At 34.0% G+C, this 14,534-nt stretch overlaps 1 protein-coding gene across 44 annotated transcripts in view; it reads left to right on the forward strand.

The window, feature by feature from the left end:
* fnbp1b (formin binding protein 1b) overlaps positions 1-14,534 on the forward strand; it is a 175,508-nt gene that overhangs the window by 101,428 nt on the left and 59,546 nt on the right. The window lies entirely within an intron of this gene.

The raw sequence follows: 14,534 nt of genomic DNA on the forward strand, positions 1-14,534 counted from the left end.
CTGGTCAGTACTGCATTTTTTAACCAAAAAAATAAACAATGATTTATATTTAGCATTGCATCTATTATAATTTTACCAAGAATGTGTTTGCTCTTTCAGAACTCAGGCAGTTGTGCTGGACCCTCTGTACCTTATACAGGAGATGACGGTAAACTTTGAAGTTTAAGAGGTAAAATGTTCAGCGTTTTTTCTGTTTGGTTTTAAGTGTTTTGTACATATAAGGTTCACTGATATTTTGCTTTGTTGATTTCCAGGTTCTGTAATTTTGGTTATAAGTACAAGGTACAGGTACATTTTCACAGCAATCTAAATAAAAATCTTAAATCTTACATTCAATCCAAACTGAATTTGAATTAATATGGACAAATGAAATAAAATACAGCTGGGGTTTTAAATGTTTTCATTTTTTTTTATTATCCACAAAGTTTGTAAAGTATAAAAGTAGACTATGTGCTGCATGTTTCAAACTGAATGAGTGTTATTTTTGTTGTAGGTGTGTTGGTGTAAAAATTGATGCTGACTGGTCAGTACTGCATTTTTATAAATAATACAAAAAATTAAAATAAAAAATGATTAATATTTAGCATTGCATCTATTGTCATTTTACCAAGAATGTTTTTGCTCTTTCAGAACTCAGGCAGTTGTGCTGGACCATCTGTACCTAATACAGGGGATGACAGTAAACTTCCAAGTTTAAGAGGTAAAATTGTCAGGGTTTTTGTTTGATATTGATGTTTTTTTTTTATTATTTGGCAAACCAATTACTTGTACCTATATTTTTACTAAGTGTTTACATGAACACATTTTGCTTCAGTAAGTTTTGAATTTTGTTAACATGTATTCAAACTAAAAAGTACTGGGTTGATGTGGGTGTTTTGTCTGGGTTTTTAAGCTGCTACTGTAATCTGTTAAATGAACCAAGCAGTTATTTATTATTATTATTTATTTTTGCATCATTTGAAATGTTACAAGTTCTTTATTTTGGTAATGTCTGTTTAAAGTGATAAGGAAATAACTGGTCCACTGCTGAATCTATTTTCTTTTCTCTCTTAGCCACCTGATGATGAGAGAGACAATTTCAATGTGGGCATCTTGATGGTGAGCCAGGCCTTCATGCTGATTTTGTGACCGTTTAATCTATTTAGCGTCATTGTAATAACTTTATTTTTAGGATGCAAAACTGGCTAAAAATCTACTTTAAATTTCAACATTAATTGTATGATAGTGTGGTTGATTTAACATTTTATTTAATGTTGGGTTCATTGTAAAAAAATAAGATTTAATTTTGGTTGAATAAATGCTGATTTTGGGACAGTTTTGTCTATTTATTATCATAGAATTACCATTATTTCAGGGTGGAAAACTGCCTAAAAATCAGTGGTGACTTTTTAACGTTGTTTCAATGATAGTTTGATTGATGTTTTAACATTTATTCAATGTTAATTTAACGTAGGTTTGCTCTCTGGGTAAGAACTAACTTAAAAAATGCGAAAAACTTATGTATGTGCCACTTGAATTTTGTATCACATGTTATTGGCATGTTATGGAATTTAACTATGGCAAATAAGTGAGAGGAGATGGAAAGCTATGATGTCTACACGTTTTCCTGAAACATTTGCAAGGTCAATTCTTTCTTGTATAAAGATAGTGGAAAAGAAAGAAATGTAAAACAAAATGGTTTATAATTTTTTTACATTTTTTTTTTCTTTCCTTGTTTTTTTTTGCCTTATTTTTGTTCTTGCACTATAATTATTTCTTGTAATATTTGATTAAGTAAATATATATATTTTAATTTCTTTTAAATTATGTAGCAGACATGTATTTGAATAATTTTACATAATAATTATAATATTTATAATATTATTAATAATATTAATAATTTAACATAGGTGTGCATATATGTACCCATATATGTACATGTAATATAGGAAAACAGCCAATTTTATATTTGTCACATATTTCAAAAACCTAAATCAAAACCTATATTAAACCATATGTTTATATAGGTTCTTTCCATGTGGACGTGTACCAGACCCAACACACAACTCACTTTTCTTTTCTTTTTTTCAGAAGAAGAGTCCACAGTCACAATAACAAGATCATTGAGCTGTCCCCTAATTGTGGTGAGCTACATGTTTAGTCTCTTATGTGCTAAACATTATGTAGCCTAAGGAAGCAGCCCTGACTCTGGAGTTTATATGAAGGTATGTTTTTACATTTTTAAGTTTATTTCATTTTTATAAGACAAGTAAGTTGATACATGTTTGTTGTATTTACAACAGGAGCATGCTGAGTAACTATCCAGAATGTAGGTCCATAGCAGAAAAAAGTGCACCAAGCAGAAACATACCATCTAAACTCCTTCGATTCCTGTCAGACCAGAAAGACTTTCAGAATCCTTGGAAGATTTAAAGGTAATTAAGCAAACCGGTAATACTTTATAATAACTAAACACTATTGATTAATTTATTAAGCATTAGCAAAAAGTTCTGTTAAGCTTTAACTCTACATTAACAGACCTTAGTATACAGTTTATAACTACAGCTGCAAATGCTGTAATCTTGACGTATAAGCACATCTATAATGTGCTTAATGATTTTGTTTTTATATTTTGTTAATGATTAATTTTTCATTACTAAATTTAGTATAGCATTATTTACAAACCAGTAATTTAAGAATAGTTGGTGTATTTTTTTTCTAATCATTCAGAATGTGTAAGTAAATGGTTAATAAACTATTTAAACTAACATTTATATATCTTATTATTCAGGCATATAGTAATAGTTGGGCAGCACAGTGGCTCAGTGGCTAGCACTGTTGCCTCACAGCAAGAAGACCTCCGGGTGCTCCGGTTTCCCCCACAGTCCAAAGACATAAGCTATAGGGAAATTGATTAACTTAATTGGCTGTTATGTATGAGTGTGTTTGTAAATGTGTGTATGGGTGTTTCCAAGGGCGTACTCATGCTATGCACAGTTGCCTTGAAACTGGAAGCGTGCTTGTCTCCCCCGACGACCCGCACTCACATTGCATTCGAGCCTGAGCATGCTTACATCATCAATAACGCACTGTTCAGTTTAACAAGTGCTCTCAATCAGCACAGTGGAGATTTCTTTATATTGTTATATCGTTTTAGTTGTTCAATATGCAGTGACACGCAGTCAAATATTTTACCGAACAGATCAGCCACTTTTGACGTGAGTCAAACGTGCTGCAGGTACTAGGAGGTTTGCTAAAGGTGCAGCTGTTGTGCAGTGAGGGGTTTGTGTCTTTAATCTATGACAGTTTGCAAGGGACTTTGATTTGGATAAATTAACCACTATTACTGTTCAATGAACGCAAACCCCTTACTGCACCACAGCTGCGCCTTTAGCAAACCTCCTATTCCTGCAGCACAAGGAGTTTATGATTGTTTATTAACATCAAAAGTGGCTGATCTGTTCGGCGAAATTCTTGACAGCGTGTTACTGCATCCCAAACGACTAAAACAATATAACTAAAGAATTCTCCTCCGTGCTGAGAGCACTTCCTAAACTAAACAGCACATCATCGATGATGTAAGAGTGCTCAGGCTCGAATGCAATGTGAGTGCGGGACGTCAGGGGAGACGGGAGGGAGGACAAGAGTGCTTCGGCCTGGTTCAAGGCAACTATACATAGTGTGAGCACACACTAAGCTGAAGGAAAATACATGAATGAATAGTAATTGTTATACTTGTATATAAAGTATAAAAAATAAGTATATAAAGTATATACAATACTTATTTTAATAAGTGCTTTTGTTAACTTCATCCAGTTTTGTAGCCTAAAGTGAGGATTGTTTATGCTTTGTAAATCGCCTTATAAATCACAATTAAAGATTCAGTTATATTCTAAAAATGAAATTCATTTTATTGTATTAAATGAAAAATAAATCTTATCTAAAATAAAATTACTGTACAGTTTAAACATAGCTAAATAACACTGAAATGTTGCCTCGAAATATATCATTAAATTATTTTATTGTTGTTTTATCCAGTTTTATGTTATATTTTGGCACTCCTGCTATTCAGCAAGGTTTAACTGTCGTTTATAAGGATTTATAAATCATAAATAATCCTCACTTTAGATTAGGCCACAACTGGAAGAAATTTTGTAAATAATGCAATATTAAATATAATATTTTATATATATATATATATATATATATATATATATATATATATATATATATATATATATATATATATATATATATATTTTTTTTTTTTTTATCTATAAATAGTAATGTAAAATCAATCATTTAAGTTTGATAACACAATTATTAAACTGTAGCTGTAGCAAATTTTGCAGCTGTATTTATAACCAACTGCTAACATCTATTAATGTAGAGTTAATGCTTAACAGATAATGAATTCACTATTTGCTAATGCTTCATAAATGAATCATAGCCCGTAGTTATTATAGTGTTACCAGCATATTTTGTTTATATTACTGTTTCTCTCTTGCATTATTGTTCTGAATATTGTCAAAAGTACCTACACTTTATTTTGAAAAATCTTAAAGTGATTTCTCACCCAAAACTGAATAATTGATCATTCATAATTTACCTACTCTCTTGACATTTTAAACCTGTATGACTTTGTTTCCTCTGCAAAACACAAAATATCATATTTTAAAGAATGCTGCTCCTATTTCTCCTATTTTGTTCTGTTGAAGTATGTCAGTCAGACAGGCTTGAAATGACAAGAGTGAGACATGAAGATGATGATAAAACTTTCATTTGTGTAAACTATTGACATGCAAGGAATTACCCCAGTTGTAAGTGAAATGTCATTAGTAATGTTTTTTTTTTTTTACAGCCATTGAAGTATCAGTATTGGAGCGGAAGAAGACCCAGTTGTATCGTCTGTTTCCTGCCATCTTGCAGTTAACCTGGTTTCTTAATGTAAAGTACTTGTAATTTGCCCACTTGTCCTCAATTATCTTAAAGCTAACATTTAAAACTAATTTGCTTTGAGATTATTTGCCAAGACTTCTCACTGTGTGATTCACATGTCAATATGTATTTATTGTGTGTATAACTAGCTATTTGGAATTCAAATGATTTGTATTCATTAAAGAATCTGTTTTAATTGCAAAGTTGTTTTTGTACTAATCATTGTAAGTTCACAGTTAACAAACTATTTACTGCTTCTCTATACATACAGTATGGAATACATGTTTTGTTTTACTATGGTAAACCATTAGTAGTGTATTTCCCATATGTATAGGTTTATCCTTACCAACTGCTATTTCTATGCTGCTTGAAGAGCATTAAATTAGTAAAATAATAATTTTTTTACAGTAGGTATCCCATTAAAACAAAGAATCTGTTCATTTTTTCACTGTATATATACTATTAAAAAACAAAAAAGTCCTCTTTTTACAGTAGGTATACAATTAAAACACAGAATCTGTCTGTTTTTTTACAGTAGGTATACAATTAAAACACAGAATCTGTCTGTTTTTTTACAGTAGGTATACTATTAAAACACAGAATCTGTCTGTTTTTTTACAGTAGGTATACTATTAAAACACAGAATCTGTCTGTTTTTTTACAGTAGGTATACTATTAAAACACAAAATAGTTCCGCTTTTTTACTGTTGGTATACCCTTAAAAACACAGAAAATAACCGTTTTTTTATATAGAAAACCCTTAAATTACTATAAAATGGTTCGTTATTTTACAGTAGTTTAACCGTCAAAAAACGAATATTTTTTAGTTTTTTTAATGTGGACACACTGTCAATTAACAGAAGTTTTCCGTTTTTAATTTACGGTAAAATATTTGTGTAATGAGCTGCCAGTACATTTTACCGTTTTTTTACGGAATTTTTTTTTAGAGTGTGTTGGTATCTAGCTCTCTGCAACTCTCACATGGTCGCCCATTGAAGCTAAGCAGGGCTGCGCCCGGTATTCTATAGGCAATAGGAACAGTAAGAGGTTAAGGAGAAAAAAATAAAAACGATTTATTGCAATACTCATTTTGTTTTACTTAAAAGCCAAGAAAAGTACACTAGTTCCTAGTGTATTGCAAAAAAAATTAACTCTGAAATCTGACAGCTGCTGGTAGCCCATGTACAAACTGGAGAACACATAAAATCCTACACTTTGAAAATAAACATACATGTGAAGTTAATGAAGATAAATTGGCCATTTCAAATAAACATATTTGTACTTAAGTAAACATAAATAAACCATCTTAATTATCTTGGTGCTGAAAAAATGCGAGACTGTAGTCTGTAACTCGGATCGAGTGCTTTTATAAGATGACAAAAGCCCACATCTCCAATCAGCGAAAACAGCTGCAAATCTTTAGCAATTAACACCCGCACTGCCTTGGTTATTTTTATGTCTCTCGGAACCAGTTGTGTTTGTTTGTTTGAGGGATTGTTGCTATTTGAAGGACTTCATTACCTTTTCTGCTATCCTGCGTTCAGACAGTGATATTGCTGGGTGATGGCGCTACAGATGTGCAGTCATGATTATACGTGTAAAACAATGCTTGCACACAGTTATTTTTGTTTACCGTTTTTTCTGTTATTGGCATTATACTTACCCGCAAAACCGAAATGTCCTCACACCGCAGATTTTAAAGACGCTGGCGCTTTCTCGTACTGTTGCCTCACTGCGCCGGCGCTTCCTTGTACTTCGGCAACAGCCTCACTTCACCGCTGCTCGCAATGTAAAAGTGTGGAATGATGGTCAAGCGCCCCTTAACTTTAGAGCATAGGGATTGGATATTTATTCACGTGGAAGAGTTTCCTCATCTCAGCTCATGGATTTAGAGTCACACACAGTGTTTCCCAGTGTTGGGTTGCAGCTGGAAGGGCATCCGCAGTGTAAAACGTATGCTGGATAAGTTGGCAGTTCACTCCGCTGTGGCGACCCCGGATTTATAAAGATAACCATAAATGAAAATGAATGAATGAAGCACAATGGTCAAATTTAATGTGTTATTTATCCAGCGCAATGAGTGAAAGCAAAATGTTTGTAAGCCAAAAGGCAAAGCATTGAAAACTGTGGCAAAAATAAATAAATAGAGCAATAACAAGACCTGAAAGAGGAAGCGTGTCTGTATAGTCGCAAAAAGTATGGAATAAAAAGGTGCCAATACTTTTCACCAATGTATAAAATTCACAATGAGGCATTTTCACTTGATTTATTTAAATAAATGGTTCAAATTTTGTAGTTATTTGAAATTGAATATAAAAATATAAACAATACAAATTTATGTTCACAACCTGCTCCTATTTACCAAGGGTGCCAGTAATCATGACCATGACTGTATGTGCACACTTATAGTTTGTCCTGTATTTTATGCATAGAGAATGAACTTGCTTGGTGTTTTCCCGCTTTAATCTGGTCAGCATATGGTCTGCTCCTGTAATTCTCTATTAAAGCCATTGTTGAAGAAGCTTTACGCTCTTTGTGTGTCTGTGTGTGTGTGTGTGTGTGTGTGTGTGTGTGTGTGTGTGTGTGTGTGTGTGTGTGTGTGTGTGTGTGTTTGAGACATGCTCCATCTGTAGGCGTTGTGCTGTACTTCAGGATATTTTTCTGGCAGATATTATTCAGTAATAAATCGTGAAGCTGAGAGCTGCTGCTTCATTTCACTGCACTGATCCAGATGAAATCATTAGCTGAGCTTCTGGGAGGAAAAATAAGGAACAGGAGACGAACAAAAAAAAAAAGTTCATCACTGTTTGACAAAAAACAGGCTGGTCCCATTTAGGTCAGGAAGAGACTGTCTGGATGACACAGAGTGGGCAGTTACTGTTTATTTAGTTAAAAATGTGTAGTTTTGGAGCAAGTTTATCTAGAAATAATAACTGGCAGTTGCTTTGGTTGAATTCAAAACTCAGAGATTTTTAATTTAATTTAATTTAATTTAATTTAATTTAATTTTATTTTATTTAATTTTATTTAATTTTATTTTATTTTATTTTATTTTATTTTATTTTATTTTATTTTATTTTAATTTTGTTTATTTATTACATTTATTGTAATTTTAATTGTAAATTTAGTGTTTGTTTATTATTTTAATTACAATTTCGTTAATAATTTTATTAATAATATAAGTCATTTAAATTATAATATATTTTAATTATTTAATTTAGTTTCTATTTTTAAGTTTTTTTATTTAAACAATACAGGATATTAGTTAATTAAATTTATTTTATTTTAATTTATCGTTGTCTTGTTTTAGTTTTTATTGTCTTTTTAATTCTGTTTATGTCATATGATCTGAATTTATTTAAATTATTTATTATAATTGATATTTTTTATTTTAAATTAATATTTATTTCATATTATATCTAATAATTTATTTCTCTCATTATATTTTATTTTTTTATTTAATTTCATTTAGTTATTTATTGATTACTTTTATTGAATATTTAATCATCTACCTCCATAAAAATGTATGCATGCACATGTAAAATAATAATAATATTAATATAAATAATGGACTTAATATTTTTTTATTTATTTAATTAATTAATTGTTAAACCAGGAATGTCCCATTGAGATAAAATATCTCTTCTACCAGGGAGTCCTGGTCAAGACAGCCAGTTACAAAAATACATATCACAAAACATAAAATTAAACACACAAAAATTACTGCCCATAATTAGTGGTTAAAACATGCACTGTTCTAAATTAAAAGTCTTTAATAAAAAAATATTTTTTTAATATAGCAATAGAAAGTAAAGATTTCATATGTAGTATATCTTAAAGCTCATTCCAACAATGTGGAGCATTATTAGAGAATGCAGATCGACCTAACTCTGTGTGTAATCATGACATCTTAAGTAAGAGCATATCTGCTGATCTGGTATTAGAAGTATTTGAGCAAAACACCAACAAACTAGATATGTACTGTGGTAATCTATTTGAAATTGTTGCAAATTTATTAAAAATAAAAAACCTGAATAATCACATGTACATCAGTATTCACAGCCTTTGCTCAATACTTTGTTGATGCACCTTTGGCAGCAATTACAGCCTCAAGTCTTTTCAAATCTGATGCCACAAGCTTGGCACACCAGTCTCTGGGAATTTTTGCCCATTCCTCTATGCAGTACCTCCCAAGCTCTATCAGGTTGGATGGAAAGCAATGGTGTACAGCCATTTTCAGATCTCCATTGAGATGTTCAATAGGATTTAGGTTCGGGCTCTGGCTGGGCCACTCAATGACCTTCACCGAGTTTTTGTGAAGCCATTAATATTTAGGCGGTGTGCTTTGGGTCATTGTCCTGCTGGAAGATGAACCGTTACCCCAGTCTGAGGTCAAGAGCATTCTGAAGCAGGTTTTCATTCAGGATGTATTCTGCATTCATCTTTCCCTCTATCCTGCCTAGTCTTCCAGTTCCTCCTGCTGAAAAACATACCCACAGCATGATGCTGCCACCACCATGCTTCACTGTAGTAGATGGTATTAGCCTGGTGATCAGCGTTGCCTGGTTTTCTCCAAACACTAATGCCTGGCATTCACTCCAAAGAGTTCATTTTTAGCTTCATCAGACCAGAGAATTTGGTTTATTATGGTCTGAGAGTCCTTCAGATGCCTTTTGGCAAATTCCACAGGTAATTTACCACAGTTGAACTCCAATTAAGATATTGAAACATGTCAGGAATGATCAGTGGAAACAGAATGTACCTGAGCTCAATTTAGAGTGATTTTTACGATTTTTCAGGTTATTTATTTGTAATAAATTTGCAACATATTCAAAAACTTTTTTTCACATTATCATTAATGGATATTGTGTGTTGAATTGAATAAAATTTATTTAATCCATTTTCGAATAAGGCTGTAACATAAAGAAATGTGGAAAAAGTGAAGCGCTCTGAACAGGCTTTAATTTACAGAATGCACTGAATGTTGTTTTACCTTGACTGCAGGGCCGGAGTGGGACTCCTTTTTAGCTCTGGAGTTTCAAGTCTTAGGGTGCTTTCACACCTGTGAATCGATTCAGTTGTTCCGAAACAGAGATTAAAATTGTTACATTGTTGCTCTTTGCTCTTGGAGCGGTTCACTTTCACACTGCAAAGTTTCTAATCGGACCAAAAGAGCTAAAACAAGTCACGTGCGAGTAAACTCTCCTTACATTGGTCAGAGTGTCAGGGTTTATTTTGCAGCGTCCCGCTCAGCTGTCAGGAGAGGTGGTGGTTTGGTGGTGATTGACAGGGTGCGCGCGCGTGACGTGTCTGAGGAGAGACGCGGTGGGGAGGGGTGAGGAGGGTGCGCGACGATGCTTATTTGTGGACTGGGAGAGAGACGCGAGATTACCCGGAGATCATCACTCGTTTGCTGGCATCCGGAGACTCGCGAAACTTCCCGCCCTACTCATAATTCTCTCTTCATATAGCTGTAAGCCTATTACATATCCATAAAACACTGTGATATAACCGCGCTCGGATCGGATCGCTTTCTCACTGCAATCGAACCGCTCCAGGGTTCGTTTCAATCGAGCCGAGACCACCTCATTCAAGCGATCTCGGAGCGATTACTTTGGGGCGGAACAGAGCGCGATTGCCCTGTTCACATATGCCAAACGAACCGCGCTAACTGGGCAAACGAGATACGTTCCGAAACAAAAGTGTAGGTTTGAAAGCACCCTTAGACCGGCCCACCTCAGTCGACGACTGACTATATTAAAATAATGTCATTTCCAATTCAGTTTCAAATGACACTAACACGTCTTTTTCAAGGACACAGCTGCTTTAAAACTTCAAATGTTTTTCATAAATATGAGAACATTAATTCTTCATAGATATCCGGTCCTTTGTAACGGTCGTCACACACACACAAAAAATTTACCCCTACATAAGTAAAACCCAAACAGTATTTTATGTCTCAACACTGAAAATGAAAAAAAATACATTATACTCTGGTGAGGTTCAATTTCGGGTCGGCGGGGTTGTAACGTAACGTGCTAACCACTAGACCACGACGGCGCTGTTAAGCAATACACTGTTATCTGCTGCTATTGAAGTCTAATCTTTTTTTACCCTACTCTTTTTCTCCACTTTTTAGATTTCTGATCAAGTTATGTCAGATTTATTAATGTAGTGAATGATCTGATTTTCAATGAGCAGGTGTAGTATTCATTAATATGAATTAATATTCACTAAGGTGCCGATGTTTGGGGTGGAATGAGGAGCAGCCCGCGGGCAGCATTTTGCTCACAGGGCTGGCAGAAAATAAATAAAAAGAGCGGAGCTGCGGCAAAATAATGAATAAAAAGAGTGAGGTTATGGTCAAATAAACAAATATATGAAAAAAGTGCAACTGCTGAGAGTGCAAGCAGCTAGGGACACCGGCCCTCGCAGCCAAAAAACGGACCAGCCCACTGGGAATTCTCCCGGTTCTCCCGATTAGCCAATCCGGGCCTGCTTGACTGTAATGAGGTCATTTAAAATACATAATCATGAATAGAAATGATGAAAAGAAAGAAGGAACGAGAGAAAGATTTTTTTTGGATATACCAATACCAATAAATGCCCAATATATAATCTACATTATAAAAATAAATATCTAATCCCAGATTCCACCATCAAAAACTAAGAGGTAAAGCGGTAGATGTTTGTCTACCATGAGTCATGCTGTAAACAGCTTTTATTTGTCTGCTGAGTGATTGACCCGGGATCAGCGTTACTTTCAGACTGAACAGAAACCCAGTGAATTTGAATGAGTTTAGCATTCATTGCTGAGTTTCTGGCCTCAATGAGAAATGCCGGCATGCAGAGTTTGAATAAAACCCTATAGTGACAAAAGCATTATGGGTACAATGCACGCAGTCAGACGGTAGAGGAGTCCAGTTGTGTCTAGCATAAAGATCAAGGCTTTCAGAGCAGGGTTAACAAACAGAGACGTGAGAAGGTAAAAAATACAGGCTCAAATGCAGTGTTGAGTTTATTTTGTAGTGAAATGGAAATTACACCTTTATCGCAATGGATAAGTTTGTTCATATTTGACTCAGCGCTGGGTTATAACAACCCAGTTATGATTTTAGTTTTTTGAGTGTATGCTTCTCATTTAAAGTCTTGACACTGTAAAGTCAGCGTGAAATCCAGATTTACAATGTTTATTTTGCACATTGTTATTCTTTAGGTGAATTAATCCTTGCTATTCAATCCACTGTAAAACGAAATTGCTTTGATAATCTTCACTCGAAATCTCTGATCAGTTGTTTCTGCGTTTTTAGTGGTGGTCATTTTGACTGCATTAGCCACAATATTTGTAACCACGCCCTTTTTGCTGTTAGTTTACAATAAGGGAATCATACACAAAAGGAAGCTCCGCCCCCTTCGCAATATTCTGTTTCAGTTGGAAGTACATCAACATACTGAAATAAAGGTCTCGACAACTTCCACTTCACACAGCAAAACTCTGCCCTTTCTAGAAAACAGTATCTCAGTTGCATTTAAACGGATGTTAAAGGGGGGGGTGCACTGCGTGATCATGGGGCCATATATAATACATATAAAACATATGTTGGATAGGTGGCGGTTCGTTCTGCTGTGGATAAAGCCGAAGGAAAATGAATGAATGAATATCCTTATTTACCACACACACACTAGGCATGGGCTGTTATATAATTCTGACGGTATGATAACCTGGGGTAAAAATATTACTGCTCTAAAATATATTCTTTTTAAATGTCTGGGTAAAAAAAAAAAAAAAAAAAAATTTTCTCTTTTAAACAAAATATATTTAATTTTGAGGAACTTTTAAAATACTTTGGAGCAGTTAACATCTCAGGCTAAATAATTTAAATAAATCCTTGACTTCTGCTGTCTTCGTTAGTTTTAAAAACACAGATTTCTTTACAGTTTAAAACTACATCTTTGGATATCTTTTCTGCTAGAGATATCTTACTGTTGTTGTAAAAAACAAACACAAAAACACATACCATAGGAGCGGTATAGCAGAAAATGTTGGCGGTTTCAAAACCTTGGCTTTTACAAACCACGGTATGAAAACGGTTATCGTCCCCTGCCTAACACACACACACACGCACTCACACACAAACACAACAATATGTTTTCCTGGCAGCTCACTCACACAAATACTCCTCATCATCTCGTTTAAATATTCATATCTGAATGAACCGCAAATCAGATCTGCATAATGTGATTTCTTTTTGACAGTAATAAGATGAAGAGGAAAACAAATTATATGAGCCTCGGACATTTCTTATGAAACTCTCTGAGATCAACTGATGTTCACTGAATCATTTATAGTGTTATTTTGTAATAAAGTACTTTTAATTATTTATTTGTCTGATTCTATTTGATTGTCTAACATCTGAAACAAAATTGATGAAGAACTTTTATTCATTTGTTTATGTATTTGCTTCTACACTACCTGACTAAAGTCTTGTCGTCGATCCCAGTTGTAAGAGCAGCAAATAATAACTTGACTTCTTAGTTGATCATTTGGAAAAGTGGCAGAAGATCGATTATTTTATTTTATTTTTTTTCAATGAATCATCTGTTGAACTGCATCCCAATCATCTCAAATACTGCAGAAGACCTACTGGAACCCTCATGAACCCAAGATTCTCACAGAAATCAGTCAAGTTTGATGAAGAAAAAAAATCATGGTTTGGGGTTACATTCAGTATAGGGGCATGTGAGAGATCTGCAAAGTGGATGGCAACATCAACAGCCTGCGGTATTAAGACATTTGTGCTGCCCATTACATTACAAACCACAGGAGAAGGCATTTTCTTCAGCAGGAGAGCGCTCCTTCTCATACTTCAGCCTCCACATCAAAGCTCCTGAAAGCAAAGAAGGTCAAGGTGTTCCAGGATTGGCCTGCCCAGTCACCAGACATGAATATTATTGAGCATGTCTGGGGTAAAATGAAGGAGGTGGTGTTGAAGATGAATCCAAAGAATCTTGATGAACTCTGGGAGTCCTGCAGGAACGCTTTCTTTGCCATTCCAGATGACTTTATTAATCAGTGATTTGAGTTATTGCAGAGATGTATGGATGCAGTCCTCCAAGCTCACGATGGAGTCAGACACAATATTCATTCTGTTTTCACTGCAGCATGACTTTATATTCTATACTGGACATTATTTCTGTTAAGTGACAAGACTTTTGTCTAAGCAAGTCCTTACTTTCCTAATTAAATCATTAAAAATAAAAGGCATGATCATATTTTATTTTGGTGAAATAAGCGTAATCTAGAGGCCTTTGCGTTTCATATAAGCCACTTCTGATATAAAATGATCAACTATAAGTCCAGTTATTATTTGTTGTTCCTTAAACTTGCATAGGCGACAAGACTTTTGTCAAGTATTATATTGGTAAATTTTCTAACATCTGCTGATCTAAATGATAGAAATTTATTATTTATTTGCTTCTATTCTGATAATTTCTAACATTTTCTAACATCCAAAACAAATTTGATAGAGAAATCTTCAAATCTCTTGAGCAATAATTCTGATCTTGTTCTTGTTGGACCGTTTGTCTGCAGTTGTGTTTGTAAAAATCTGATGGAT

Source organism: Danio rerio, chromosome 21 (genome assembly GCF_049306965.1).
Source record: "Danio rerio strain Tuebingen ecotype United States chromosome 21, GRCz12tu, whole genome shotgun sequence".
Taxonomy (NCBI): Eukaryota; Metazoa; Chordata; class Actinopteri; order Cypriniformes; family Danionidae; genus Danio; species Danio rerio.